This window comes from Pogona vitticeps, chromosome 1 (assembly GCF_051106095.1).
Source record: "Pogona vitticeps strain Pit_001003342236 chromosome 1, PviZW2.1, whole genome shotgun sequence".
In the NCBI taxonomy this organism is placed as follows: Eukaryota; Metazoa; Chordata; class Lepidosauria; order Squamata; family Agamidae; genus Pogona; species Pogona vitticeps.
Genome location: NC_135783.1, coordinates 6615206 through 6628476, shown reverse-complemented (window position 1 = coordinate 6628476; position 13271 = coordinate 6615206).

Here is a 13271-nt window from a genome sequence, read left to right as displayed (position 1 = left end):
TAGGCTTAAGACTACTGATGCTCAACTTAATGAGCTTCAAAGAGAGGAGTGATGGAAGATTAGCAGCAAATACGGTGTTTTCTAAAGGGCTAACTGTGGCTCATCTTGCCGAACTCTAATAGCGTCTGCTACTTTAATACTGGTTGTTCTGTTTTTTACTTTTAATTTCACCATTGTGTATTCTGTTAGAAACCGATTGATTTTTTTTCATATTTTCCCTTCATTTTGTGGATCTTCTTTCCTGTTTATAAGCTGTGTTTTAAATGATTTTTTCAGATTAATTGCAGCTGTGGAGAACTGCTAGATAGCTCAGTGGTTTGGGTCTCTGGATGCAGAGCCAGCGGTTGTGAATTCGAATCCCCCACTGTGTTTCCTTGACAGGGGCTGGACTAGATGATCCACAGGGTCCCTTTCACTTCTACAGTTCTATGATGATGATGATACTATAATATTATTATTATAATTATACAAAAATACCAGGCGCAGTCAATCAAAATTATAAAAACGTTGTATTATACAACAGATAGATGTTTTAACCCAAATCCTAATATTGATATAGAATGCATGCTGTTCCTAATATTGCCGTTTTTTGTAGCTCTGCTGGTATGATTTCTGAGATCTGCAAATGCTTATAATAATGTGTGAAATTTCTTGATATTGTTCCCGAAGCCCCAATGACTACGGGGACCACTGAAGGGTGTTTCATCCGATTACCAGGTCTCTGTACTTTGTACGTTTTTCCAATTCTTTAGCTTCAACTCTGGCATCCCCTAGAACTTCAATGTCAATGATCCAGGCATTTCTTCATTCTGTTACTACTATGCCTGGTTCAAGGTTCAGTTTAGATCTGGAAATCCCCCCAAAATCTTGACTTCCTCATTTTCTGACCCCACCTCTACCTGATGTCCCCATGGGTTTTTGGAGGCTGGCAAGTTACATTTTTTTTAATAATAACCAACACACTCATTTTGCCACTCCATCATGTCTAATTTTGTACTCTGTGCAATCTTTGGACATTCACAGATAGCAGCAGCAGCAGCAGCAGCAGCAGTAGTAGTAGTAGTGGTGGTGGTGGTGGTGGTAGTGGTAGTGGTAGTGGTAGTGGTAGTAGTAGTGTAACCAAAGATAGTCTGCTGCTGCTGCTGCTGCTGCTGCTGCTGCTACTACTACTACTACTACTACTACTACTACTACTAGTAGTAGTAGTAGTAGTAGTAGTAGTAGTAGTAGTAGTAGTAGTACCACCACTACCACCACCACCACCTCCTCCTCCTCAGAATATCTTTGGTTACACCTTTTGCCCACTGGGACAAATAAAGAAAAAAGTGTGTTGCTTATAAAGAGCTTATTATTCCCTATATCTTTTCAGGATTGTTGCCTGTCATCACCCTACTTTATAGGTTTAGTTCTGTGTGGAATTCAAATTGAAACAGAACTTTGGAAGACCGAAATGCCTCATCCAAGTGGTTTAGTGTTTCTAGAAAGCCCTCCCTCTACCTCGTCAAAAGACTAAACAGTAACCTGCCCTGGATGAAAAGTATTAGAAATGAACAGAGGAGTACTAGTAGTTCATTCTTCCGGATGAAAAGAGATGATTCAAAAGTGCCGCAGAAAACAGAGTAGGACCAGAGATACCCAGTGAAAGAGAGGTAACATCAGTTTTAATGAAAGTGGAGAAAGAGGACCAAGTGTGAAACAATTGACTGTCAGTCCCCGGATTTCAGGCTTTTCTGAGTCTCCGCTGGGTGGGTTCTTCATGCAAAAGGAAGGCAACACGCGACACCTGTCACACAGGCCCCAGTGTTTTGCTCAGTGGATAGGCACTTGGATGGACGGCAAATCCCTCCCACCGAACGACACTGAATGACACTTCTCGGACGGACAGCATCTGCAGGAATACAAAAGAGGCATTAATAAATCCACCCTTCTTTCATTCCTTCTTTTTTCCTTTGTTTGGTTAAGTCCTATATTTACACAATTATTCACCCTGCATCCTCTAATTTTTTTTTTCAGCGCAGTGTAATACTGGCAGTAGCTGACCAAGGAAATATCATACAATATTTATACCCTATTCCTATTCTGTTGTGAGCTGTCTGGGTATTTCAGTGGTTTAGGCTTCTGGCTGCAGAATACGAGGTTTGGAGTTCGAGAGCCCACTGGGCCTTCTGCAAGAAGAGTCAAACTGTGTGATCCTCACAATCCCAAGGCGCCCCCAGAAGATGGGAAGGATAGACCACTTCTGGGTACAGTTTTCTCTACTTGTAAGTCTTCGCCATAAGTCAGAATTGACTTGAAGGCGTATTATTATTATTATTCAAAAATACCAAATATAATCAATCAAAATTAACTGGTTGTTATCATTATTCTGTCTTGGAATGTACTGTCCAATGTATTCCCTAATGAAGAGCTGGAAACAAAGGTGCAACCTTGAATTAGAACATTCACTCTTTTATTTTTAATTTTTTTTAAAAAAAATAAATTTATTTATTTATTTTTGGATGACATCTCACAGAATCCCAAGCTAGCTAGACGGGGTGATCTGGAAATACAGTGTTTCCAGTCTCTGAATCCAACCCTGAATTAACTCCACAAGTTTCAATCAGGTCAGCAAAGTTACCATTAGAAAACTATTGCTAATATTTATTGTGTTATTCTACCCTTTATAGCCAACTAGAGGTAAGACGAACCAGGAGACAAGGAACCTCCTTAATCTTCAAATCCATCAGCAGATCCGAAGGATTCCTTACGATCCTACAACCCTCCTCTGCCTGAACTGGATTCCATCTTGCTTTCATTTTCAGCCCTCTAAACGACAGAGGATGAGATGATTGGACCATGTCATCGAAGCTACCAGAATGAATTTGACCCAAATCCGGGAAGCAGTGGAAGACAGGAGGGCCTGGCGTGCTCTGGTCCATGGGGTCATGAGGAGTCGGACATGACTAAATGACTAAACGACAACGAAACCTCCTTGGATTGTCGTCATGCTGAACCCTCAGTTGAAAGACCTCAAGTAATGGCTGCCAGTGGAAGAGGGAAGGAAGGGGACAATGAAGAAATATAAACAGGCAGGGCAGGAAGGAGCTGTCTGAGCCCAACAAGGATGCTTCATTCTCACTGTGAAATATGGCCCTTCCATGAATTCCTTAATTCCACCCAACTTCTCCCACCGGGATATTACCTTGAGGTCCTGGTGCTGGCTCCGGATTTGGCTCAGCCTTCATCTGGAAAACCAAGAAAGCAACAGCAAAGAGCAAGAGGAAGGCCTTCATGATGGACCGCGGGCTGTGATCTCAACGTCCCTGGTGGATGGATGGAGGCTGAAGAATGGATGCAGGAGAAGGACGCAGAAGCCTTCTATTTAAAGATGCTTCTCTGGTTGCAAGCTGGGTAGTTCTGGGTGGTGCACCTGCCATACGATGAAAAATTAGCTCTAGTGCAAACATCCTTGATCAGAACTCCCCCCTGAGAAATTCCACTGTTTGCTCAATACTTGCTTGAGATTAAAGGATCCTATTCTCCAGATGGAGGACCTTGTGTGAGCTTTCTGTACATATGTACGTATAATAAACCAACAACAGAGAATATAATAGTATGATTCTTCAGCTGTCTGTGTAGACATAGTCCCTGATGCATTCAGTTGCACTTAACTACATGGTAATTAACTGCAGAGTTTGTGCTACAACGTTGAATGAATATTATTCAGAATCTTTAATTATTTCAATGTTTGTCAATAGAGATGGGCATGAAGCAGGAAACCACCACAAACTCCCAAAAAATTCACCTGGTTTGCGGTTCATTTTGTCTGGTTCATGCCTGGGGGGAGAGGAACAGACCAGGTCCACTCCCTCTGACTTCCCACGACCCCCATCACCCCCCCTTCCTGGTTTCGCCACCTTCTCCTCCTGCACTGGTGCCGTCAGTCCCCGCCACCATCTTCACAGACAGCGGCCGAGCTTTCCTTTTCAGGATCTGGCCCACGGTCTCTGCCCAAGTGCCCACCTCTCTACTGATAGGCAAGTACATGCCCAGAGCCAGCTGGCCGGCCTCTGAGAAGGTCAGCTGGGCTACTGTCTCTGAAGAGGGTGATGGCAGACAAGGAGGAGGAGGAGAAGGCAGGCCCAGCTAGGCAGATGATGGGGCAACAGAAAAAAGGTGAATGGGCATCCATTGTGCCAAAACGTAATGAGGCACCAAGTGGAAAAAAGCTCAGTACTTCATTTTGTTTCAGCAAAATGGGTTGTCTCCATGTAGCTTTGCGTTCCCCCCCCCCCCCCCATTGGGACAAAAGTCAAGGCCACAAGTGCACCAAATAAGCTGAAATGGGATTATTATTATTTTTTGCAAGACTTGCAACTCATTCATTTTGTTTTGTTTAAATGGTGATCTTGGTACTCTCCTTGTATTTTGTGTTTTCTGTGATAACGAATTTCGTGACTGGTTCCATTTTTCGACAATACATGGATTAATCTCCCTTTCAAGATGCATCTTCTGGAGGAAAAGGTGTTCTTTCCAGCGAAGCACACCAGTGAAGACCACAGTCTGGAGACCACAATCTGGTCCGTGAGCTAATGGTACCTGCACATGTTGTTGTTATTGTTCGGACTCGTATATCACCCCATAGTGCTACAGCACTATCAGGACAGCTTACAACATATTTATTCAAACAATAACTTACTCCACCCCACCCCACCCATAGTGAACTGGGTATTCATTTCACTGACCTCAGAAGGATGGAAGTCTGAGCCAACCTAGGAGCGACAAGCTGGATCCCTTGGGATTGAACTCAGGTTGTAATAAGAGAGATGGGCATGAAACAAACACTGAAGGGGGGGACATGAATTGGGCCATTTTGTGGTTCGTTTTGGGGAAACACGCTTGCCGAGAACAAAACCAACGGAACTATTCTCAGCATCTACCATTCATCGTCCATGGCTGGACAGCCTGGAGCCGCTCAATCATTTCCCTGGGCATCACATAGAGAAAACTTCGAGTAGGAACACAAACACACACACACACACACACACACACACACACACACACACACACACACACACACACACACACACACACACACACACACGCCAGCGACTTCACTTCTTCACTTTACGTTATTTCTTCTCGTTTTCCCCTCTGGATTCTCCGGGATCAATTTTCCTGCACGTTTAGGAACCTCTAACTTGGAATAGGTAGCTATGCATCTTTCTTTGCCAGTCTTTAGGCCTCCTAATAGTAAGCTTGAAAGAGAGGAGTGGTGGAAGATTAGGGGCAAATATAGTGTTTTCTAAAGAACTAACTGTGGCTAATTTTGCACACAGTATCTATAAGATCATCTGTAACTTGAATGCAAGTTGTCCTGCTTTTCACTTTTGATTTCACCATTGTAAACTGTGAAATACAGTGGTGCCTCGCATTACGACGTTAATTCGTTCCAGCGAAATCGCTGTAGAACGAAAATGTTGTAATGCGAAATTTAAAAGCCCATAGAAACGCAGTAAAACCCAATTAATGCATTCCTAGGGGCTTGAAACTCACCGTCCAGCGAAGATCCTCCATAGCATGCCATTTTCGCTGCCTGTGCAGTGAGGAATCTGTCCCAGAAAAGAGCGGGGAGCCATGTTTTTTACCTGGTGGCCATTTTGAAACTGCCGATCAGCTGGCCGAAAATCATCACTTTGCGAGAATCAGTTCCCAAAGCAGGGAACCAATCATCGCAAAGCGAAATTCCCCCATAGGAAACATCGTTTTGTGATCGCTTTTGCGATCGCAAAACCTTCAATGTAAAGCAATTTTGTCGTAAAATGGAACACTCGTAATGCGAGGCACCACTGTATGCCTCATACTTGAATTACTGAGTTTCGTTTACCTTCTTCTGCTTGGTAATCATCCTCAGTTGAAAGACTAGGTCCTGCCTCGGTATTTGGCTCAGCCTTCAACTGGAAAACCAAGAAAGCAATAGCAAAGAGCAAGATGAATCCAGGCAATGCTGGGTAATGTGCCTGTCATATGCACCTGGCTACTGGGCAAACATCCTTGATTGTCGCTCACATCTGTGAAATTCTACATTATTTACAAAATACTCACTTGAGATTAGAAGGTCTTTCTCCAGATATTGGATTATTCGCTGACGTTTTCTGTTTTGTATGACCCTGTGTGAGGTCAGGTATGTACTTTATCCTAAACCAATAGCAAAGAATTTTTATAATGCACTCTATACCTGGATTCTGTTCAGCAACTCAGTAACTATAACAAGAAAACCAAAGGAAACCAAGAGGGATAAGTTGAAATTGACAGAGTCCTAAGAAAGTAAGGAAAGATGGAGTGAAAGGAAATGAAAGGCCTTCTGAACTGGCGTGTTGGGTGAGACCATTAGAATTTTCTAGCTTAGCCCCATGGATGGAAATTTGGATCTCCCTGTTCAATGAAGTATTTCTCTGTTGTTGGTAGAAGACAACATGACCCTTTTCTTTCCTGCTGTTCCATTGGGCTTCCTGGTTGGAACTGAATCCCTTAGGATCAAGATTGAAGCTATCATTAAATTACTGGAAGAAGAAAAGATTATAGGTGCACAAGCTAAAGTAGTACTTAATCACATGCAACCCACGACAAGACTCTGAAACGGTGGATTAAAGAAACAAAATGGATGGATGGATGGATGGATGGATGGATGGATGGATGGATGGATGGATGGATGGATGGATGGATGGATGGATGGATGGATGGATGGAACAATCTATCATTATAATATCATATTTGAGTGATATAGCGAGAAAGAAAGAAAGAAAGAAACCTTCTTGACTTAATAACAGATGGTTGACTGTATCTGGATGTGGAAAGTTTTGTGGAAAGTTCAACAGCCTGACAGACCAGTTTCTTAGCTATAGAAGCAAAGTCAATAGAGGGCTCCAATACTGATGGAAGCACAAGCAAATGGATGACAACATCAAATAGGACCGATGTAGTAAGAGCAAAATATTCTGAAATCCTGAAATAGCTATGCTTACAAATTCTTCAAGACGGACGTGGTGGCGCTGTAGGCTAAACTGCAGAAGTCTGTGCTGCAGGGTCAGAAGACCAGCAGTCGTAAGATTGAATCCACGTGACGGAGTGAGCTCCCGTCGCTTTGTCCCAGCTCCTCGCCAACCTAGCAGTTTGAAAGCATGCAAATGCGAGTAGATAAATAGGTACCACCTCGGTGGGAAGGTAAAACGGCGTTCCCTAGTCATGCTGCTATGTGGCAAAGGAAAACTGTCTTCGGACAAGCGCTGGCTCTATGGTTTGAAAATGGGATGAGCACCGCCCCCTAGAGTCGGACATGACTGGACTGAAAATGTCAAGGGGAACCTTTACCTTTACTTTACAAATTGTTCAAGCCCTGTCCATTTCATCACCTCTCTCCACCTGAAAGCGATGGGACTTTATCAGGACCACGCTTGGGGTCGGATGGTGGCCTTTGCAGTTATTTATCTCTTTGTTGATTAAGATCCAGTGGTAAAGACATGAAATTAAACTCTACCATGCATTTCGCATTGCAAAAATCTATGAAAGTGGACTGAACCCTTTCAGAAAAAAAGTTGATACCAAATGGTGAACTGACATGCGCCATGCTTCCTTGGCTTGGAAACGGGGATGAGCAACGCCCCCTAGAGTCAGACACGACTGGACTAAATGTCAAGAGGAACCTTTACCTTTACCTTTATCTGCATCAGAAATTTCTTTCTTTGAAAGGAACGTTGATGTCGGGACCAGTTGCAATGCCTTTTAATCCCATCTACAACCTGTTTCCTCTTTCCATTTTGGATAACAATCTCCTGCTTGGCACCTGCTACATTGTTTAATTTAGAATTGGTAGCCGGCACATCCTAGAAACCGTCTTTTGATTTGATTTACTTTGAGAGTTCAAGGGAGCTATTATATTTATCATGATGAAATAACAAATATTCGTTGGGTTGGCTGACTAGGGAATCCGAGCCTCCTTCAATATGATGAGCCACCCACAACACAGGCGGACAAATTATTTATTTAAAATATTTTTACCCCACCTTCCTCCTTAAAAGGCCCCAGGGTGGTTTACAATAATTAAAGGACAATATTTAAAAGATAAAAACAGTGAGTAGGCAAATATTTTAAAACAGAATTAAACCAGTATTATATTTAAAATGGTCACTAAAATTAATAGTAGAAACACATTTAAAAACAGCAGAGCAAAACAATTGATTACAAATATTTAAAAAAAGAAAAAGGAAAGAAAAACCCTCTCAGGGAAAGCCTGCCTGAAGAGAAAGGTCTTGGCCTGTTTGCGGAAGGACAGCAAAGAGGGGGCCAGGCTAGCCTCCAGTGGCAGGGAGTTCCAAAGTCTGGGAGCAGCCACTGAGAAGGCTCTGTCCTGTGTCCCCACCAAACACACGAGGGTGGTGGGCTTGAGAGAAAAGCCTCCCCTGACATTTCAGGGCAGTATATATATTTGTACGAAGTTTCTTGTGGCATGATTCCAGAGAACATAAAGGGGTTGCGCTTCTCACTGAATTCATTTTGATCGTTCCTTAGGTAATTCTGTGCATTTTTATATATTTTAGAAGGCGTCCAAGGTTTTGACAGGATTAATGACAAAGGGCCACCATTGGAAACATCCCAATATCCTCCCCCACAAATTACAAGTGACCTGATGACCCCAACCACTTTTTATTGATGGGTTGGAATATGCAAGCTGTCCTGCCTTGTCAAACCCCAAATGTGTTGTTCCTGGAAGGAAAAACAGATATATATTTTTTTGTCATTATAGGTCATGGGAGGAGGCTTCAGGTTTAAGGAGCTGAAGCTAACTTGAGGAACCTCTTGATCCAGCTCGGAATTAGAGGGAAGCAATAGATGTTGGATTTCTTTCTGGGAAGAGTGAAAATCGACACAGGCCAAAAGAAAGCAGGAACAGGAGATAAGAATGAAACAGAAAAAAAGGAGGCTCAGTTTAAGAGGCTTAGGGTGCGGTTTTACTGGCAATAAGAGCTACTGTTACATTGATTTAAGTATTATTTAAATCGATTTTTGCATTCCCAGGCACATGGCGCAAGGTTGGAATCCATTTATTTGCAAAGTGAGGTGTTTTTTCCCTAGTCAGCCAGCAGTATTTTTATATATCACTTCTAAATCCATGCAACTGAAATTTGTTCGGTTGTTGAAATGAGGATGTTGATTCACTTTGTAGTCCTGTTCAATATGAGTGCCATTAGCACCGCAATTTTTTACTCTCCTATTTCTTATAGAAACGTTTAGCTTAGTGAACCATGACCCTGAATGGGTTTGGGTTTTGAATGGGGGGAGTTTTGTTTGTTTTTGGTTTAGAGTTTATCTCTGCATCACTTAATCAATACGTTCTGTTCTCAGATGAAAGCAGCCATTGATTTTGTGATGTATTGCTTAAAAAAAGTTGGAAAAGGAAGAAACATCATGCTTCCAAAACAGAAAGGAAAGGAGTTTTATTTCATTGGTGCAGCGGCCAAGAACAGTTTTAATAATCACATTAATAAATAAATCAAATTAATTTAAGTTAAAATGAACACGGCTGCCAGTTTATATACCATGTGACTTAAGATCAATTTAAAAAAAAATCAGAACATGAATTGATTCGAATTGCCAGTGGAACCGCACTCTTAGCATATAGTTGCGGAGGATGAGAATAGCCAGAAAAGTGAATCTCCTCTACAGCAGTGGTTCTTAACCCTTTTGAAAGAAACGCCCCCTTGAGCCATTGAGGAAGTTATCATCGTCCCCCCCTCCCCACGGTGATCATATTTTTATTTATTTATTTATTTATTTATTTATTTATTTATTTATTTATTTATTTATTTATTTATTTATTTATTTATTTATTTATGACACTTAAATCCAATGACCCCTGAAAACAAAATTCAATTCCAAGAAAATGAAATGCCCCAAAAAAGTAACATTTAATGATTTAGTTGCAAGCGAATTTTAAGATGCAAAAAGAAATACAAAAAGGGCATAAAAACAAACCACATTGCAGGAACTAAAAATTTCAAGACGAAAACTCTGAAACTAAATTAAGATTGGAGGAAAATATATATTCATGCACACTGTAAAAAGGCTGCAGCCATCTTCACAGGTTTGGCTTGCTCCTGCGCCCCCCTGCCGCCCCCCTTCTGCTCCAGCGCCCCCACGCTGCCCCTTTTCGTTCTACCACCCCCCTGAAAAATGAAATCACCCTCTGGGGGGCATTATCGCCCACCTTAAGAACCACTGCTCTACAGTTACAGGGAGGAAGAGAAGAAATTCCATGAACAATCGGGAAAGACAACTTGAAGAGAAGAGAAAGTACTTTCCCTTGAAAGGGGAAAAGAAAAATTTTGAATTGGAACCAAGACGTTCTCTACGAGTAAAGGGAGAGAGAAAGTAGTGAGTGAGGAAGGGGGCAGAGTTACATTGATGTTACTAGACCCCAAAGTGTGTACATTGCCATGTGTATCATGAAGTTTATAATGTCCAGTTCAATGCCAAGAAACAATCCTGCTGGTTTTGTGCATTTTTTGTCCAACTGGGTGAGGCAGGATTTCTTTATCTTTTCATCCACCTAGAGTAGAGTAGGCATCCTTCAGTCTCGAAAGACTATGGTACCGTGCTCTGTATGGAGGACTTGGAACAGCATCTAGTGTGGCTGAGGAGGCCAATTCGAGAGTTACAATCTCTTCCACACTGAAGACAAATCCAATCTGTCCTCTGTCCAGCTCCCTGGTTTTGCTTCCTTTGTGACTTCCTCTTTGCCTCGGCCTGCTGGACAAGGGTCTCTTCAAATTGGGAGAGGCCGTGATGTACTGTACTGCCTGCCTCCAGGCTGAACGATCAGATGTCACAGTTTCCCATCTGTTGAGGTCCATTCTTAAGGCCTTCACATCCTGCTTGCAGATCTCCTTGTATCGCAGCTGTGGTCTCCCTCTGGGGCGATTTCCCTGCACTCATTCTCCATACCATGTCTATGTTATTACTATGCTATTCCCTGCGTTTCTGAAAGTTACTTTTTTGGGGGGGCTACACTCCCAATTCCCAGTTACTGTACCTCACATGGCTGCATTTTTCCTAAATCCAGTTCCACATTTACCTGTCATCTGTTGTGCTGTGAATTCCAGAAGAGGAAGCCTATGACTTTTAACTTCATACACAGAACTGCAATTTATTGTTCTGAATGTATCCCTGGACCCTTTATCGGGTGATTACATATTTCTGTCCAAATAAGAATGTGTTAGTCAAAAAAAATGCCCGTTAGTCTTAAAGGTGCTACGAGACTCGTTGGTTTTGCTGCAAAAGACTTACATGGCTTTGCTTGTTACAAACTGTCAAGTCCCTTCTGATTCCTAATGGCCCTTAGTAAGCTTTCTGAGGTTTGCAAGACGTTCCACAAGTGGTTTACCATTGCCACCTACCAGGATGAGCAGGGGTTTGTACCCAGGTCTCCTGTATGCTAGAGGGATGTGGTGGCGCTGTGGGTTAAACCGCAGAAGCCTCTGTGCTGCAAGGTCAGAAGACCAGCCATCATAAGATCGAATCCCCACGACAGAGTGAGCTCCCATCGCTTGTCCCAGCTCCTGCCAACCTAGCCATTCAAAAGCATGTAAATGTGAGTAGATAAATAGGTACCACCTCGGTGGGAAGGTCACGGCATTCCGTGTCTAGTTGCGCTGGCCACGTGACCAAGGAAACTGTCTTCGGACAAACACTGGGTCTGTGGCTTGGAAACGGGGATGAGCACCGCGCCCTAGAGTTGGACACGACTGGACTAAATATCAAGGGGAACCTTTACCATTACCTTTACTCCTATGTGCTAGTCTGATACTTCATCCACAATGCCCTACAGTCTTTTCTACCATGGATAGCTCCTTAGGAAAGAACGGTGTCCAGATGGTTTCATCTAATGTCTGAGCCCATGCTGATACATTGCCTAGACCTCCTTCGCACTACAATAAGGAAACTGAAGAATTTGCACAACCAATAAGGCATTGAAGAAGGTGACTTAACCAATAAAAGTTGAAAAGGATAATTATCTGTATATAGACCGATATGGACAGCTGCACATTTTATTGACAAATCATCCTTTTGATAACCACTTCAATCGTCTCTTACATGAATTGCACAGCTGGGAAACGTAACCCATATTTCAGCAATTGGACCACATTCCTCACTCTGGCCATAAAACCCTTGTATATATACAAGGGGTCTTGACTGCCATCCTCCAGAGGCTGTCTGAACATCTTCTGCTCACTTGCGTTGAGACCGAGATCTTAGCCAACCTTCCACCATGAAGACCCTTTTCTTGCTCTTTGCTGTCGCCTACTTGGTGTTTCAGGCCCAGGCCAGCCCAGCTCCGCAAAGTCTTGAAGATACTATCGGTGAGTAAAATGAAATCCTTCTCTCACAATACCTCATCAAATTTTCCCTCTGTGCATCCAGAGCCCAGTCTTAGGAAAACAAGACTGAGGTGAGATAAGATAGCACTTTTTAAATACAGTGGTGCCTCACTTAACAGCGATAATCCATTCCAGGAAAATCGCCGTTAAGTGAAAACATCGTAAAGCGAAAATAAAAAGCCCATTGAAACGCATTGAAAACCTTTCAATGCGTTCCAATGGGCTCAAAACTCACCATCCAGCGAAGATCCTCCATACAGCGGCCATTTTCACTGCCTGTATAGCGAGGAATCCATCCCTAAACACAGCAGGGAGCCATTTTAGTTACCCGGCGGCCATTTTGAAACCGCCAATCAGCTGTTTAAAAATCATCATTTTGTGAAGAATCTGTTCCCAAAGCAGGGAACCGATCATCGCAAAGCGAAATTCCCCCATTTAGGCCAATCTTTTAAGATCGTCATAAAGTGGATTTGTCGTAATGCGGGGCAATTGTAAAGCGAGGCACCACTGTACTTGAAAAGTAGTAATTCAAAGGAGGGGCAGGATCTGATCTCAATAATCCCAGAGTGCAGGACATGCCACTATGGGCTCAAGTCATGGAAGCCAGATTTAGACGCAATATCAGGAAAAACCTCTTAACTGTTGGAGCAGTATGACAATGAAACACATGACCTTCAGAGGAGGTGAGCACTCCAATGCTGGAGGCATTCAAGAGACAGTTGGACAACCGTTTATCAGATCTGCTTTGATTTGGATTCTTGCCTCGAGGAGGTTGGACTTGATGGCCTCATAGGCCCCCTTTCCAACTCAATTATTCTGTGGTTCTACAAGGGCCTTCTCTTTTCCTTTCAATCCTTC